At 39.3% G+C, this 15,296-nt stretch overlaps 1 protein-coding gene across 7 annotated transcripts in view; it reads left to right on the top strand.

Moving 5' to 3' along the window:
- Positions 1-15,296, top strand: part of NFIB (nuclear factor I B) — a 445,905-nt gene that overhangs the window by 329,590 nt on the left and 101,019 nt on the right. The gene's annotated exons all lie outside the window — the stretch shown is intronic.

Raw genomic sequence — 15,296 nt, 5'->3', positions numbered from 1 at the left:
TCCCACTGGTAGTTTATGTTTTCAAGCAAAAAATGGAAATTATCATTTTGGTGGGGACCTTATTTCTCTGTATCATATCCTTTCAAAGTTAACTAGATTTTAATCCCATCTTCCCTTCCTTAAAGTATTCATACCCTAGATGTATCCTTGAGTTCCTTAGATGCAGATTTTTTTGCTAAAAAAAATCTAATATTTTGTCAACAAGATGTAGAATGACAAGCATAATTTTCTCGTAAAGAACTTTTGCTCTTCTCCTTTTTTTTTGTTTTTAGTTTATTTTTTGAGAGAGAGAGAGAGAGAGAGAGAGCGTGGGGTGGGGGGGGTGCAGAGAGAGAGAGGGAGAGAGAGATTCCCAAGTGCAGAGCCTGATGCAGGGCTCAAACTCACGAAATGTGAGATCATGACCTGAGCCAAAATCAAGAGTCGGACGCTGAACCGACTGAGCCACCCCAGCGCCCCAAAGAGCTTTTGCTCTTAATTTCATTTCTTAAACCGTGTCACAGGCAGAAGGGCCGTGACCCTCTGCCAGGTGACAGAGCTGTGTAAGTTGGCAAGGGACACAGTAACATCCAGCCTTGCCGTCTTTATTAGCTGGCTTCGCTTCTGCCTGTGTCAGTCACACCCAAAGTCCTTCACCTCTTCCAGCAGTTGAATGGTCCTATGAAGTAAATTAATGGTTGCAGTCAGTTCTTGGGCAGAAAGACACCGTAATTCGTACTTTCTGTACCTGCCTTGGCACTCTCAGGCCAACATGCCAAGGCTTAAGTGGGCCAAGGAGAATACAGTTTCCTTCTGGGCCAGGAGTAGCACACGATGAGGAGGTCCAGGGATGTCACACTTCAAGATTTAACCTTTTGGGGCAGGGATGGGTGAAGAAAGCTGGGTTGAGGTAGTACAACCCACCTCCAATATTAAAAGCATTTGCTTATAAACTATTTCCATGATATTTTGTAGCATTTAATCTGCTGTGCCATTTGTAAGTGGATGGAGATTTTGTGTTTGTTGGCTTCCAACCAGATCTTCCAAATACATTGTTTGAAGGTGGAGATTAGTAATCCTTTGCTCTATCAGCTTGTTTTTAGGAGGGTGCCTCTTTAAACCAATTCCTGGGCCGGTTATGTCTGTCATAATTTCAGTTATCTATTTAGTATAATGCAAACAATTCAATTGTATTTGTTTTATCTTGGCTTTAACTCAGTTATGTATTCCTATGTGATGGTTTGTAAATCACAGAAACTACATATAGAGTACATTGAAAGAACTGGTGATATTTTCTTATGTCCTTTTTTGGGCTGTAACTTATAATTACAGTTTAAGTTTAGAATAACGTGTGCACAGGGGCGCCTGGGTGGGTCAGTCAGTTGTGTCCAACTCTTGATCTCAGCTCGGGTCTTGATCTCGGGGTTGCTAGTTTGAGCCCCTGCATTGGGCTCCACGTTGGATGTGAAGCCTACTTGAAAAAAATTGAATAACATATGCACAGCAAAAAACAGGTGACAATTTAGGATCATTTTGTATCTGGCATTATGCTTCCTGCCCATCACCCCCATTACCAGAGACACTCAAGGGCCGTTTCTATCTTGTGGTGTCAGCATTATTCCTATGGTTTTTAATGCCTGAGCAGCATGTCTTCCATCATATTCTGGAGGTTATCTTTTGGTTTAATCCATTGCACTATCATTTTCTCCTTGGAGATAAAAGGGAAGGGAGGGAAAATGCCAAAAGTGGAAATTCTGGCCAGACTTGATTCATGATCACTTTATGCCTATGTAGACTATGCCCCATTTTCTTTTTTCAATTAATATTTATTAAATTAAATTTACATAGACATAGATTTCAGACTCAGGTATAAACATTTTAACGAACAGTGGTTTTTAGTTGGTATTACAAACTAAGACAATCATGTTTAAAAGACATGAAAGTAAGAGCACCTGGGTGGCTCAGTCGGTTAAGCATCCAACTCTTGGTTTTGGCTCAGGTCATGATCTCACAATTCACGGGATGGAGCCCCATGTTGGGCTCTGTGCTGACAGAGGAGAGCCTGTTTGGGATTCTTTCTCTCCCTCTCTCTGCCCATCTTCCACACAACATGCACACCCCTGCGCTTTCTCCTTCTCTATCTCAAAATGAAGAAATAAACATTTTTAAGACAAGACATGAAAATAAAACTTGGAGGCCTGGGTGGGAGAGTTCAAAATGATTGAAGAAAACACAGTGCAATGCTGATAGCTGAATGTGCCCACTTACCACCAGAGTCATCTGTTAAAGTTCATCAGAAAAAAAAATGACATTGAATAGATGCCATATGTTTTCCTTGATGACACTTCTGTCTAATGGGGCTGTTATCTAGGACACAGTAAAACATCAAGTATATTCCGTATTATTTGCATTTGTGATTATAAAGTTTGGTACTGGGAGTTCATATGCTTCCTTATGCATATGAACATCAATATTTTTATGCTGTCTCCTATTTGTGGAGTATTCTAGTAAAGCATCATAAATTATACAGTTCTGATAGAAGAAAATACTTTTGACTGTTCTTATTTAATGCATTTGCCTATGTGAAAATGCTGGATGTCAAGTGAGGTCTTGTGAATGATTTCTTAGAGACAACAGTAATGTTGAAATTATTTTTCTTTTCAAGTATGTATTAGTCTGATGTTGATATATATTGGTGTATATTTAAGACCAGTTTTTGATTATCCCTACATGATATTGTTAGCTATTCAGACAACTGATAGGCAATTCAAAGTTGTTTGTGTCATGAGATGTAAATAAATGTATAATGTCCTATGAAAATAATCAGACTCAATTGGTCCAGTCAAGGAGCAGACATTCATGTTTGTAGAAAAATCATTTACACAAGAAAAAACCCAGGTATCATATATATTGTTGGATGGAGAGACTAACTATGAGATAGTAAGAAGAAGAGACAGTAAACCTGGGTGGGTGGTGACATGTGTTTGGAGCTTGGTGTCGAAAATCTAAGTAATTTGTCTGTTTGGTTTTTTTTTTTTTTTTAACTTGATTATCTTTATAGTTCAGTATCCTACATTACAAAAGACTTTGAGATATAGGAGTTCATACTTGGTACTAAATGGTGGCGGTGCCTTTTCACCTTTTTTATGAGAATCATAACAACTACTTGAAATCTGTTAATACTCTAGATGGTGTTATATTTAGTCGGTCTAATACTGTTAATTCTATTACCTGACATTTATTTTAGAGTGATGACTATGTGAAATTTCAACAAGCACATATATCTGTCAAGGTCCAGAGAAAGAGCATTCCTACCAGAGAGTCCAATAGAAAGATTTTTATGAGGGCAGAGCCAGGGGGCAGTTACAATATTGCTAGAACAGGTGAGACGCCAAATGGGCAGTGAGGCGCCAAACGGGCAGGGAGGCAACCCAGACGTTAGCATAAGCAGGAGCTCACTACCTCAACCAGGGTGAGGGGTAAAAGCAGAAGGTGGTGTTACCAGAGTCCTTGAGCCACAGCTGTCCTGGGGTGGGGGAGAGTGGGGACCACAGACAGAGAGACCCATCCAGTGGAAACCAGAACAACAAAGGATTCCTAGCCACCACCTGGAGACACCTGTCAAGGCAGAGGGAAGAAATACTTTCCCTCTCCTTTCTTCTTGCCCTCCGATTTCCCAGACTCCCACCAGTGCTTCCCATTGGTTGAACCTAGCCCAAGTCCAGTTGTTAGCAGAGCTGGGAAATGTAGTTTGCAGGAACAGAGGGAGGGATGGCTCTGAGCACAAGTTACCAGTACCGGGCAATTCTGGTTTTTGAGGTGGCGTGGAGAGGTGGCATTGAGGTAAGGTTCAAAGCATTCATTTTATGGGAGAGACTGTGTTTGCATGACATTCTCCAAAGGCTCATCCTCCTAGGTTTTCTTACTGGCATTGAGTTACCAATCTATTTTTTTATCCTACTAGGAAATTTAGTTTATGATTTTTCATGATGGCATATTGTTAGATACCTTTGAAAATTTCCCATGAATATTTTTTTTTTGGTTACTTTTCAAATGTTAACATACTTTAAATGTCAGGAAGAATTTTTCTTCTCTGATTAGAACAAATCTTTAAAACCAAAAACAACCGGTGACGGGCTCAATCATTCTATTGGCAGTTAGCTCTGTCAAGGAATTAGAGATGACCTTGCCTCCCCTTTTCCATGTTTTGGAGGTACTGAGAGAGTTCGACTGTCCTTGTAATCAAGCACGGTCTCCAGCTTGGAAACAATGCTTGTGGTTTCTTGGTTCTTTTGTGATTTCTTTGGAGGCTCGCTATGCAGCATAGTTTGTTTTTTGATTGGAATGCAATGCCAGTGTTGAAATCGCATCATAATAATCAATTTGGAAAACTGAACATTAGCCGTGGGTAATGTGTGTGCAGTAAAAATAATCTTTGTGAGCATAGGAGATGAGCTTGCAGTAAAAAACTTGAAGTTGGTCTGCGTTAAAGTTTTGTCACATCTGGAAGGCATTTGATGTATAAAATTACATCGGTTTGATACCATTCAGGGTTAAGACATATGGATGGAACATTATGCAGAAACTGGTTCTTTTTCATACTCTTTAGACTTAGCTTAGAGATTTTTTAATCATAAGGAGTCCATTTGAATCTCTATTAAAGATAAACGGAGCAAAATGACAAAATGGAAGGAATTTTGAGCACACGGTACATGGCTTTGCACCCCCGTAGTCTCTGTTCCCTTCCGTAAAATGGATACAGCAAGCGACATATGTGTCATCATTTTTTTCTCATTTCCCGAATAACCATAGTAGTGAACAGTGGATTCCATGGTAGGCTTCTATTATAGCAGCGTCTTTATTATTCTTGGTTAACATTACCTGTATTTTTCACTTTCCTTTTACAATGGCATTTGAAAGAACAATGCCACGTAGGATTATAACAAATCTTCGTATCTGTCTTGGGTTCTAAACTTCTCAGAGTTCTTTGAAACTATTCCACTTATTCGAATAACCTTGACCTTCCCTTAGAAAAAAGATAGAATCATGTTAGCTGGGGTTTTTCGGTTTGTTTGTATTTTTATCAGTGAAATTGAGTTACACTCCTCTCAGGCACAATTTTAATTTGCAGGGGGAAGTTGCTCTCTCCTCATTCGTTTCCTCATTGTATCCTCTTTCGAAAATGTTCATTCGCATGATGTATTGTTCAAGTAGTCTTATTCCTGGTAAATTAGCTTTTGTCCTGAAAACATGGGGACAGAACTTCTTTGAACCGCTTATCAAGGAACTGTTAGGACATTTAATGCCAATCTCAGCCACATCAGCAAGCTTCCTGTTTCATCAAGTGACTTCTCTGACTTTTTTTCCTTCCAATTTTATGATAAAGCTATTTTATAAACAAAAGCAGTACTGAATGTCTGACAAACAAATCTGCCTTATTATGGTAGGAAGTAAGTATATTATTTTTGTCTTACTCTATTGTCCTGCTAATGATCGTGCACCATTGGATTCAACACATACATTTATTTGTCTATGGATATGGCATCATGGACTTAAAGAGCCATGATTTAATAATAAAGCAAAGGCTACTCATTCATCATAAATAACCAATACGGTATGTAAAAAGCTCATTCAGTGTCTTTTCTCTCAGCTTATATAATGATTTAAACATAAACATTTTAACGATTTGGTAAAGTATCTTTTCACCTGGCATAATGGAGAAATGTGTGCAAGGAAAAATTTCCTTTTTAGGAGCTCCCGCTTAGGATCAAATGAGCACCTTTCAAACAAGAATAATGACTTTTGGGTCATTGATTGAACCAATTGCTAAGTTTGTATTTGTGGAGAGGTTCTTTAAGAGTAGAATATGTTGGGATGCCCGGGTGGCTCAGCCGGTTAAGCGTCCGGCTTCGGCTCGGGTCATGATCTCGCGGTTCATGGGTTCGAGCCCCACGTCGGGCTCTGCGTTGACAGCATGGAGCCTGCTTGGGATTCTCTCTCCCTCTCTCTCCCTGCCCTGTCCCTACGTACGCTCCCTATCTCTCTCAAAAATAAACGTTAAAAAAATAAAAAATAAAAGAATATGTGTAGACAATCATCAGGCAAGTAATAGTTATGATTGGCATTACTGGCAATTAATTATAATTTGAGGAAGATGAAAAACATCTTAAGTTATAGCAGCCATCAAGGTCTTGTCCACTGTAAAATAATGGTTGTTTATTCAACAGATGTTGGTTGAGCATCTACTAACATGCCAGGAATTATACTAAGCAGTGAATAAGATGTGCATGTATCTTGACCCCATGAATTTGATAACGTAACAGAAGGGTCAGACACTATTCTGTTCCTTTAAAATTTCCTGTGATGTTAGTGTTTTTAAAGGGAAGTATAGAGTGAAAACAGAGGAGGACCGATTAGGTGGGATGTTTTGGGGAGGAGTGAAAGTAAGAAATTAAACCTTAAAGTATATTTAAAAAAATACGTTAGCCTTGCTCCACAAACACTTGTGCATATTTTCACTGTTGCATGAAGTTATTTTTCCCCCCTCTTATTTCTGCTGTAAATGACTAAGGCTAAAAAACTCTCTCCTTTTTTGTGTCCAGTTTTAAATGATTGGGCAACATGAAAACTGATTCAGGCGTGAGTGGTTTGCTCAGGGTCAGAGCACAAGTGGTTGGCAGTTACTGAATGGGACCCAGGATTTCTGACTCTCCAGACAGTTTTGAGAAAACACATCCTGATCCCCAAAAAGAAAATGAAATATTAGAAAGTCTTGTATCTGGTTTTAATCTAGATGTACTATATTATATTAAGTTTTGGAGAAATACATGAAACGGCATAGCACAAAAGGGCCATGTGTCCACAGCACTATGGCATATGTAGGATTTGGACTAATCCATGAAGACCCCAGGACAAAATAAAACAGATAAGTAAGTCACTGTGTCAAGCAGTATAACAAGTGCTATTCAGGGCTTTGGAGGTATGAGAGCATTTATTTTTCTCTGCTTTCCTTTTAAGAGAAAAATCTAAGACTAATATGATCATAAACATTGCATTTGGTTTATATTGAAATTCTGCATTGATTTTTCAATTTGCCTCCATAATTATGTTCTTGAGTCTGATGACATTCTGGTTTTCATTTTCAGGTTCATATTTCACCAACATTCTCTTTGCACTACATACCTTACTATAAAATGCAGGTTTCTTGGTTTCCAAGAAAAAAAAAAAAAGTGTATTACATAGAATAGCTGAAATCTACAATGTCTCCCAGATGGGAAAGACAGAACATACATCTCATCTTTTCCTACTGGATCTGGCTGGGCTTTGGAAAGTGCTTCATCGTTTTCATGTGGCAAAGCGTATTGGCCAATTGTTCCTTAAAGTACGCAGTGGCGAGTTCATCTAATATTATGAGATATGGGCAGCATTTATGAAAGATTATAAATCTTACAACTCTCTTCAGAAACTTAAAATACAGCTGGAGATGTTTTGCTTCCAACAAACATGCAATCTTCACAAAATTGGAAAAGAAATGTTTTGCATAAATAATATCTTGGTTTATTCCTCTCTAGTGCAAGAACTATTTTTTTTTTTTTTTTTTTAGTCAAAATCATGCCATAAAACTCCTCCCTCCACTACACTAACACCCTTGCTCTGTATTTATATTTTCCTGGTGCATTAAAAAAATTTTTTTTTAAGTATGCCAGATTGCTTTGCCTTGTTTTTAAAGATAGAAAACTGGATTTGCTCCCAGGGACTCTTTCCCTAACTAGTCCAGTTTAAAAACTAAACAAGGATTGAGTCAGTTAATTAATTTAAATGAGATTACAAATCAAAAACATATTACGCAATCTTGATTTAATTACCACATTTTATTTACTTAATTGAAAACACACTGTAGAAACTTAGCAATCCTGACAATGATCAGTATGGTATCTTTGCATTCTATAGGCTGAAGGCTTCGAGGGCAAGAAGTGTAGACGATCCCGGTTGTGACCTTTGGTTCACTCAATCCCTGGATCAGTAAAGAGTCATTGAACTTAATCTTAGGCCAGAAAGGTCAGATACGATTATCCCTGCTTTCATTTGTGAGGTTTTGGTGCTAGTTAATGAAGCAGTGCAAACCTCTGGTCAGAGATATTGGCAGGTTTAACACTTTTTGTGCAGGGGTATTTGTATCCAAACTGGTCAATAGTCTCCTCCTGTGAACAGGTTTAATTTGCTCGCATCTGGTCATGTGATTTTTTTTTTTTTTTTCTAAAATTTCAGTGGCCTCTGTCTTTCGGCTAATTCCTTGTGGACAAATTTTGGTCCTGAGCCCAAATAAATCCTTAGTTTAATCCTTGAGATATGGTTCTTTAAACCTAATCACCCTGCTAAGCAAAAATGTGGCTCTTAAAAAGAAAGTTTAAAAATGGAGCTAGTGGAATGTGTAGGAATAAGGAATAGAGGATATATTACATATCTCCTCTCTTGTTTTGTATTTTCTTTGGTTAAGTTAATTTCTCTGTAAGGACGTTCAGCATAGCAACCTCTTTTTTTTTTATTTTTATTTTATTTTATTTTTTTTTTTTTAATTTTTTTTTTCCACGTTTATTTATTTTTGGGACAGAGAGAGACAGAGCATGAACGGGGGAGGGGCAGAGAGAGAGGGAGACACAGAATCGGAAACAGGCTCCAGGCTCTGAGCCATCAGCCCAGAGCCCGACGCGGGGCTCGAACTCACGGACCGTGAGATCGTGACCTGGCTGAAGTCGGACGCTTAACCGACTGCGCCACCCAGGCGCCCCTAGCAACCTCTTTTAAAACGATGAGCTTTGTTATATTGAACACATAGTTAAAAATCTGTGTTAACCAATAGAAAGGAAGGTCTGAAAGTATGGGCCTTTCGATGGGACATAATCTAGATTACAAAGCATGATTTAAGAATATATAGAAAGCCACGTTTCCTGAATATTATTTTGATTCTGCCAAACGTATTCAGAGAGGTTTGATTTCTCTTCCCACTCAGGACTGGGTTTAGACCAGGGGGTACAGATTCAGCAAGAGCATTTCAAGGACTCCATTAACAAAATGCCAGAATTCATGCTTTTCGTGGGTTAACCAAGTTTTGCAGTGAAGTGGATGCCATATAATGGGATGTCCTACTGAGAAGAGAAGAGAGGCAGCAGCAGAAAGACAAGGGAGAGCAGGAGAGACAGAAAATGGGCAGGCATTTCCCTACACATTTACATGCTTATGAGCTACAAGGAAAGCACTTAGTTTTCCTATGTTCTCTCTCTCTCTCTCTCTCTCTCTCTGTGTGTGTGTGTGTGTGTGTGTGTGTCATTCTAATAGACATTTAATAGAGGAAAAAGAAAATTTTATTAAACTATAGGTGTGTGTGTGTGTGTGTGTGTGTGTGTGTGTGTGTGATTCCAATAGACATTTAATAGAGGAAAAGGAAAATTTTATCAAATTATAGTTTTGTGTCACCCCAATTGATAAAACAGTCCTCCATTTAAACTGAAGCTGTATCGTGTTTTAACCGTGCTGGAGAAAAAGATGGTGAATTATGGCATCAGAATTGCAGTTCTGTAAAGCAAAGTCACTGTAAATCCTGGGGAAGCAGTCATTGCAGAAAACAGAGTTGCAAGAGTGAGGCAGTGAGGCATAAGCCTTGAGGCAGAAGAAGCTAGAAGAGGGTGAAGGAGGTTTGCCCTACGAGAATAGTTTTCTCCTCCTCCCCTTTAAAAAGGTGCCTAGTCTTGTCTTATTTTCTTGTGTCCCTGTTATAAAATGCATGCATTTGTATCCCTTCCCTCAGGGTTTTGCTTGTTCCTTACATCTTGACTTTTCTCTTTCGTAAGTGATTTTTTTCTGGCATGCTGTGTATTTGATTTGTAAAAATATACTATTTTAGTGTGTTGGTAATTAATGTTTAGGAGAGAAAGAAGGGGACCATTCTAAGTCTTTAAAAAAAATCTCGTGGTATTCTTTAGTTGACAATGGGCTATTTCTTTACCTGCTTAAAGCAAAAAGAATATGACAAAGGGGCCTTTATCACATGATGACTAATTTTAGTTCTAGCAAGAGGCTATCTGTAGGTTAACAGGTTACGATGTGGGTTTCATTTACTCTTCTGATATCCCTTGATATAAAAGCCATATTGTTATGGAATCATAGAATTTTAGAGCTAGAAAGGACCTGACAAGTTACCTTGTTCCATCCATTCTTTGCACCAAAACGACTGTAAATTCAACTCCCGCCTCCCAAATTTGGTTTTCCTGTTGATAGTGCAGTCGTGGTGTCAGAGACGAAAATGAATTCCTGAAATGCGTTTCATCCGGGAGTAGAAAGAGAGCTAATATATAAAGGTCATTAAAGGCTTCTGGGCTTGCTTCCTGGACCCTCACCAAACATTTCTTCCCTTTGTAGGAGAGCACCAAAAATTACTTTCTCACTCAAAATAGTGTCTCTTGCCTACCCCTCCCATTTCCAAATACTTCTTCAGAACTGAGCCTTAACATCGGGCCAGGAGACCTGGTCCCGGGGAATTGTATACCTAACCCTCCTCCGCCTTTTTTTTTTTTTGCCACAAAGGTTATATCTATTTGACTTCTACTGTATGTTTCTGCCCTGAGGGACGTGCCTAGTCTTTCTTCTTTGCACACTTCATAGTTTACACGCCTGTTGTTTTTTGCTCATTTGGTTTACTCAGCCACATGTTGGGCCCTACATCACTGTATCAAAGATTAGGGCTGTAGGGCTAAGTAGGTCAGCATCCGGGCCTTCATGTATTTTAGAATCTAAAAGGGATGTCCTCAATATGGAGGACTTGGGGGAGGAAAAAAAAGGTGGGGGTGGAAGGTGAAGGCTTGGAGGCATCCAGTGTAAGTGACACATGGGGGGAGCAGAAGGCCAAAAGAGGACCGAGGGGTTGGTAAGGACCAGAAGGTACCTGGAATGGCCTACTGAAACATTTGGAGAGTTTCCTGTGAGTATTTGGAGTACCTGCAAAGGTTTTAGCTGTGAAGTAGCTTAATCAGTTTGGGGTTTTAAAGAGATCACCTTGGTAGTAGAATAAGGTACTAGAAAGATATGAGATCCGATCTGTTCATCTTTGAAGACCCTGCCCATGAGGTCCCTCCCCTCTGATATCTTCTATGACACACCCTCGCTCATCCTTCCTAGGAAGAACCAACTGTTTGCTGATCTTGATATATATTCATTAATAATACCTATCATGGTGTATTATATTTTATTTGAACATTGTTTCCTCTTTGGGAAGAGTCTGAGCTCTAGAAAGCGTACAATATGTGTGCTTCTTGTTGGAACAGTATTTTAAAGGGCATTATTATACATTAAATGGAAATTTAATAAGCATGTATTGAGAACTTACTATGTCCCAGACATCAGCAGCTGGACTACCAAAGGTGTCCCATGAATCTTTCTGAATCACAGCTAATTGATGCTTACAGTAGTGACCTTCAAAAAATTTTCAGTTTTGATGATCTGGCCCCATCAGGTAGTTGAGCTCATCAACCTCAGAAAGTTAGTCCTCAATAACAAACATGGAACAGGTTATTATTTGTTTATTATCTTATATATTTAAAAAACCTTTTATTGGCCTTCCAGTAGATTATTAGTAAAACTTGAGATTTAGAGTTGTCCAATCTTTTGAAAGCATCAATTAGTGTATAGATTTTAATTATGTCTAACTTAGAATAGCTAAGGGTTTTTTAAATTTATGAAAAAGATTTTGAATGTATTGGTAAATGGTGGGAAGGAGGAGGGAAGTTAGGGGTAAGGTAGAGTTCCCAGAAACATTTAATCTGCTGAAAGATGCCTTGGCTGTGCATGATTTTAAGATTGTATAATACCCACTCAAGGGGTAGTGTGTCTGAATGGGTGGCCCATGGAGAGAACATATGTTTCAAGAGTTGCCATGTAACTTTGGACAAATCATTTAGGTCACTTATATATCCCAGGATCTTCCTTAAAATTGGGCCATTAGGGAAACTGGCCCCTGTTTAGGTAAAGTTTAGATAGTAGAAGAACCATAAAAGGCTGACTGCTTTTTAAAAGGGAATGGAACAAAAGAATGGAAGAAAAGTTGGAAAGGGTCATTTGGAGATGTGAACCTTTTCTTATTTCTGGGGGAGGAGGAATGGATTGAGTTTATAAAGTAATTTAGGGGATGCCTGTGTAGCTCAGTCACTTGGGAGTCCATCCGACTGTTGATTTCGGGCCGGGTCATGATCTCATGGTCCATGGGATCAAGCCCCGCATTGGGCTCTGCACTGACAGTGTGGAGCCTGTTTGGGATTCTCTCTCTCTCTCTCTCTCTCTCCCTCTCTGCCTCTCCCCCCTCACAAATAATTAAATGGACTTAAAAAGAAAGTAGTGATCTAGAAATGGATTCATTAACTATTTTCTTCCAAGAAGAAGATATATGTTTATTTATACTTTTAAAACATAGAGAATGGGCTAAAAGAGATTTTTGTAAGTATGTAATACAAACTATTTCAGCTGTACATTATGTCCGGTGAAGTCAGAAAGAGACAAAGAAACGTAGAAGGTCTAGATTAAGATCAAGGAAGAGAAAATAAAATGTGGAGGGTATGATGGAGGACTGGTTTAGGTCTCCTGCCTGCAAGGTCCGTTCCCCTCTCTTGTTTTCCACTGCATCCAAATTGATCCTGGATTCAAGACCCAATGTGCTGGGCAACCTACAACCCCTATTCTTACCAGTCTTGCTCTCCAAAGACTTCAGTCTTCTGGAAGGCAGTCTTCATCAGGTGGCTGGTATTTACTGCCTTTTGAGTGTGACAGCTCCTGAGAGTCTTGTGATGGTAGTGCCTGCCTCTCTTGAGAAGAGAGGGGGGCTATAGCATTGACATGGGAATTTTCAGTGGGCACACACTCTTGTGGGATTGAGCCCCACATCAGGCTCTGTGCTGATGGTGTGGAGCCTGCTTGAGATTCTCTCTCTCGCTTTCTGTCTGTCTCTCCACCCCAGCTCATCCTCTCTTTCTCTCTCTCAAAATTAAAAAAAAAGGAATATTAATCATTTTTTTAATGTGACCTCTGTGTTTACTATCTTTCATTTACTGATTGTATAGAATGTGCCTGGCCAGGGCTTGATGGTTTATATAATAAAAGCTTTGCAACAGCTCTATGAGGTAGATAGTACAAAAGTTTTAAATATCAGGCCCACAGGGCTCCAAGAGTGAAGTAATTTTGCACAAAAATCCCACTACTAGTGAGGAACAGAACTAGAATTCATAATAACATATTAAGAACACACACACACACACACACACACACACACACACAGAGGACTTGATGATGGAGGTGGTTGAGTAAAACCTTTGGGTGTAGAGTAATGTGACCTGGGTGGTGAATTGGAAGGGTTTTAGATGTGGTCTGAATAATTCCTTCTCTGAAGCTAACCACAATAACAGTTCTTTTTGGTTTCTCTGCCAACTGTGACTTTCTGGTTATTTCCTTTTCCAGCAGTTGGAATTAAGTGACCAGTATAAGGTGCCGTGAGAGTTAAGAGTAGATTATAGCCTTAGAATTTACAGTCTGAAAAGTAAATGTTCACTGGCTCACTCCCTGAGGGGGCCCTCTTCTATGTTTTGGGATCCAGTATATGCTATTTTCCTTCATGAGAAGGCACAGACTTTGGAATATGAGGGAAAATCTTCCATTGTGTGCCAGTAAGTGCCAGATCATTTTAGAAAGTGGAATTCTTATGAAAAGCAAGTGTGTGACTCAAATTTAGTGTCTTCTTCAGTTTTCCCTCAAATACTTGTGGTTTTTTTAGTAATAATATTATTTTCAAATGAAGAAGTTGGTGTGCATTTGTTGGAAATGGGGGAAAGGGTAATTTGCAGCAGAAAAGAATAGGGTTTCCCAAGTGGGATGTTGTGGTAAAAGGGCTTGCCATTGTTCTAGCTGAATACTTTCTTGGGAGTAGAAGAGACCTTCATTCTTTAATTGACCTAAGTTTTAGTAGCCAGATGTTGGGAAAGAGTTTTGTGGTGCCATTTTGAAATTGATTTAAGGAAACATGCTAAGGCTCACAGAGAGTCGACAACTCCTGTTCCCTGAGGACAACCTCAACTGACCTCATGTTGTGTCATCAGGAAGGTGGCATTAGCCACCTTGAGGGATGTATGTTTAGACCTCCATAAACGTGAAGTCATTTTAGAAGGAAAAAGAAAATACGAAGAATCTCTGGTCAGTGGGTATGTTAATAATAATAAGTAGGAACTTCTCAAAATGTTAGAGTCACTTGAGAAATTAAACTGGAATGTACTATCGATATTGAAGGACATTTGTCAGAAGAACTCAAGGCAGAAATAGCTGAAGCCGTAGCAAAATAATGTCATTTATCATTTTTATGTAACTATCATACTCCATGCCTGGAAACTGGCCAGTATTATACCATCTTTTATAGGAATGTAGAAAGAGAAAGATTGATCTTCGAAGTTATAAGTCACTGAGTCTTGCCTCCCTTCCAGAAAAAGCCAGAGTATTCATGAGAGATTAGAGAAAAGCATTGTAGAGAATACCCAACTCTGTGCCTGTCAGCAGGAGACACTGGCTGAAACTCAGACTGCAGGAGTAACCCTTACCAGTTTCTTTACTTCCATTTTGGGAAATCAGAAATGAATTGGAAGATAACGTGGGAATCCGTAAACATATTTGCTAAGATTTCACGAAAACTATCCTAGGGAAAAAAAAAAAAAAGATGAAGGAAAATGGATGAAGAGGTAGACTTCTGATCTCAGCATTAAATCTGGTGAACAGGCATGAGGCAAAGCACAAAAATAAATCACCAAGTTTTATACGGTAAGAAGCTAACAGGATGCCCTTGCATTTAGCAATCGAAGCAACAATTGCCGTATGTTAATCGCTTACACGGAAGAGCAGAATAACCCTGCTGAAAAAACCCAGACAAAACAGTGTAAGATTTTTCTGCTTAAACGAGACTGGATTCCTATCTTGGCTTAGGTACCATGGCAGGATTTCAGGGAAGAGACTTATCTAGGGCCACCTATCAAATTTTGTGGGCAGGCACTATCCAGTTCAAAACTGCCTTCTCTAGGCAGGCAAGCAAGGCGGCTGAATCTGAGCCTGTCATTCCTCTGGCATCTACCGGAAGCCCAGTGCGTTCACAGCCACGAGCAGCACCCCCGCACACTGAGGGAGACACAAAAGGGGTAGACAGAATCTCTGCTTCTGCCTTGGAGCGTGCAATTTAGTTGGGGAGACAAAACTTAAATACTAGAACCAATAAAGGAAGATTACAAAGCAACCTGCAAGTA

The sequence above is a fragment of the Lynx rufus genome, unplaced genomic scaffold (assembly GCF_022079265.1).
Source record: "Lynx rufus isolate CCGP_SWC_20201006 ecotype Redwood Valley unplaced genomic scaffold, mLynRuf1.p SCAF_10, whole genome shotgun sequence".
In the NCBI taxonomy this organism is placed as follows: domain Eukaryota; kingdom Metazoa; phylum Chordata; class Mammalia; order Carnivora; family Felidae; genus Lynx; species Lynx rufus.
This window is presented reverse-complemented; position numbering and strand designations above follow the sequence as displayed.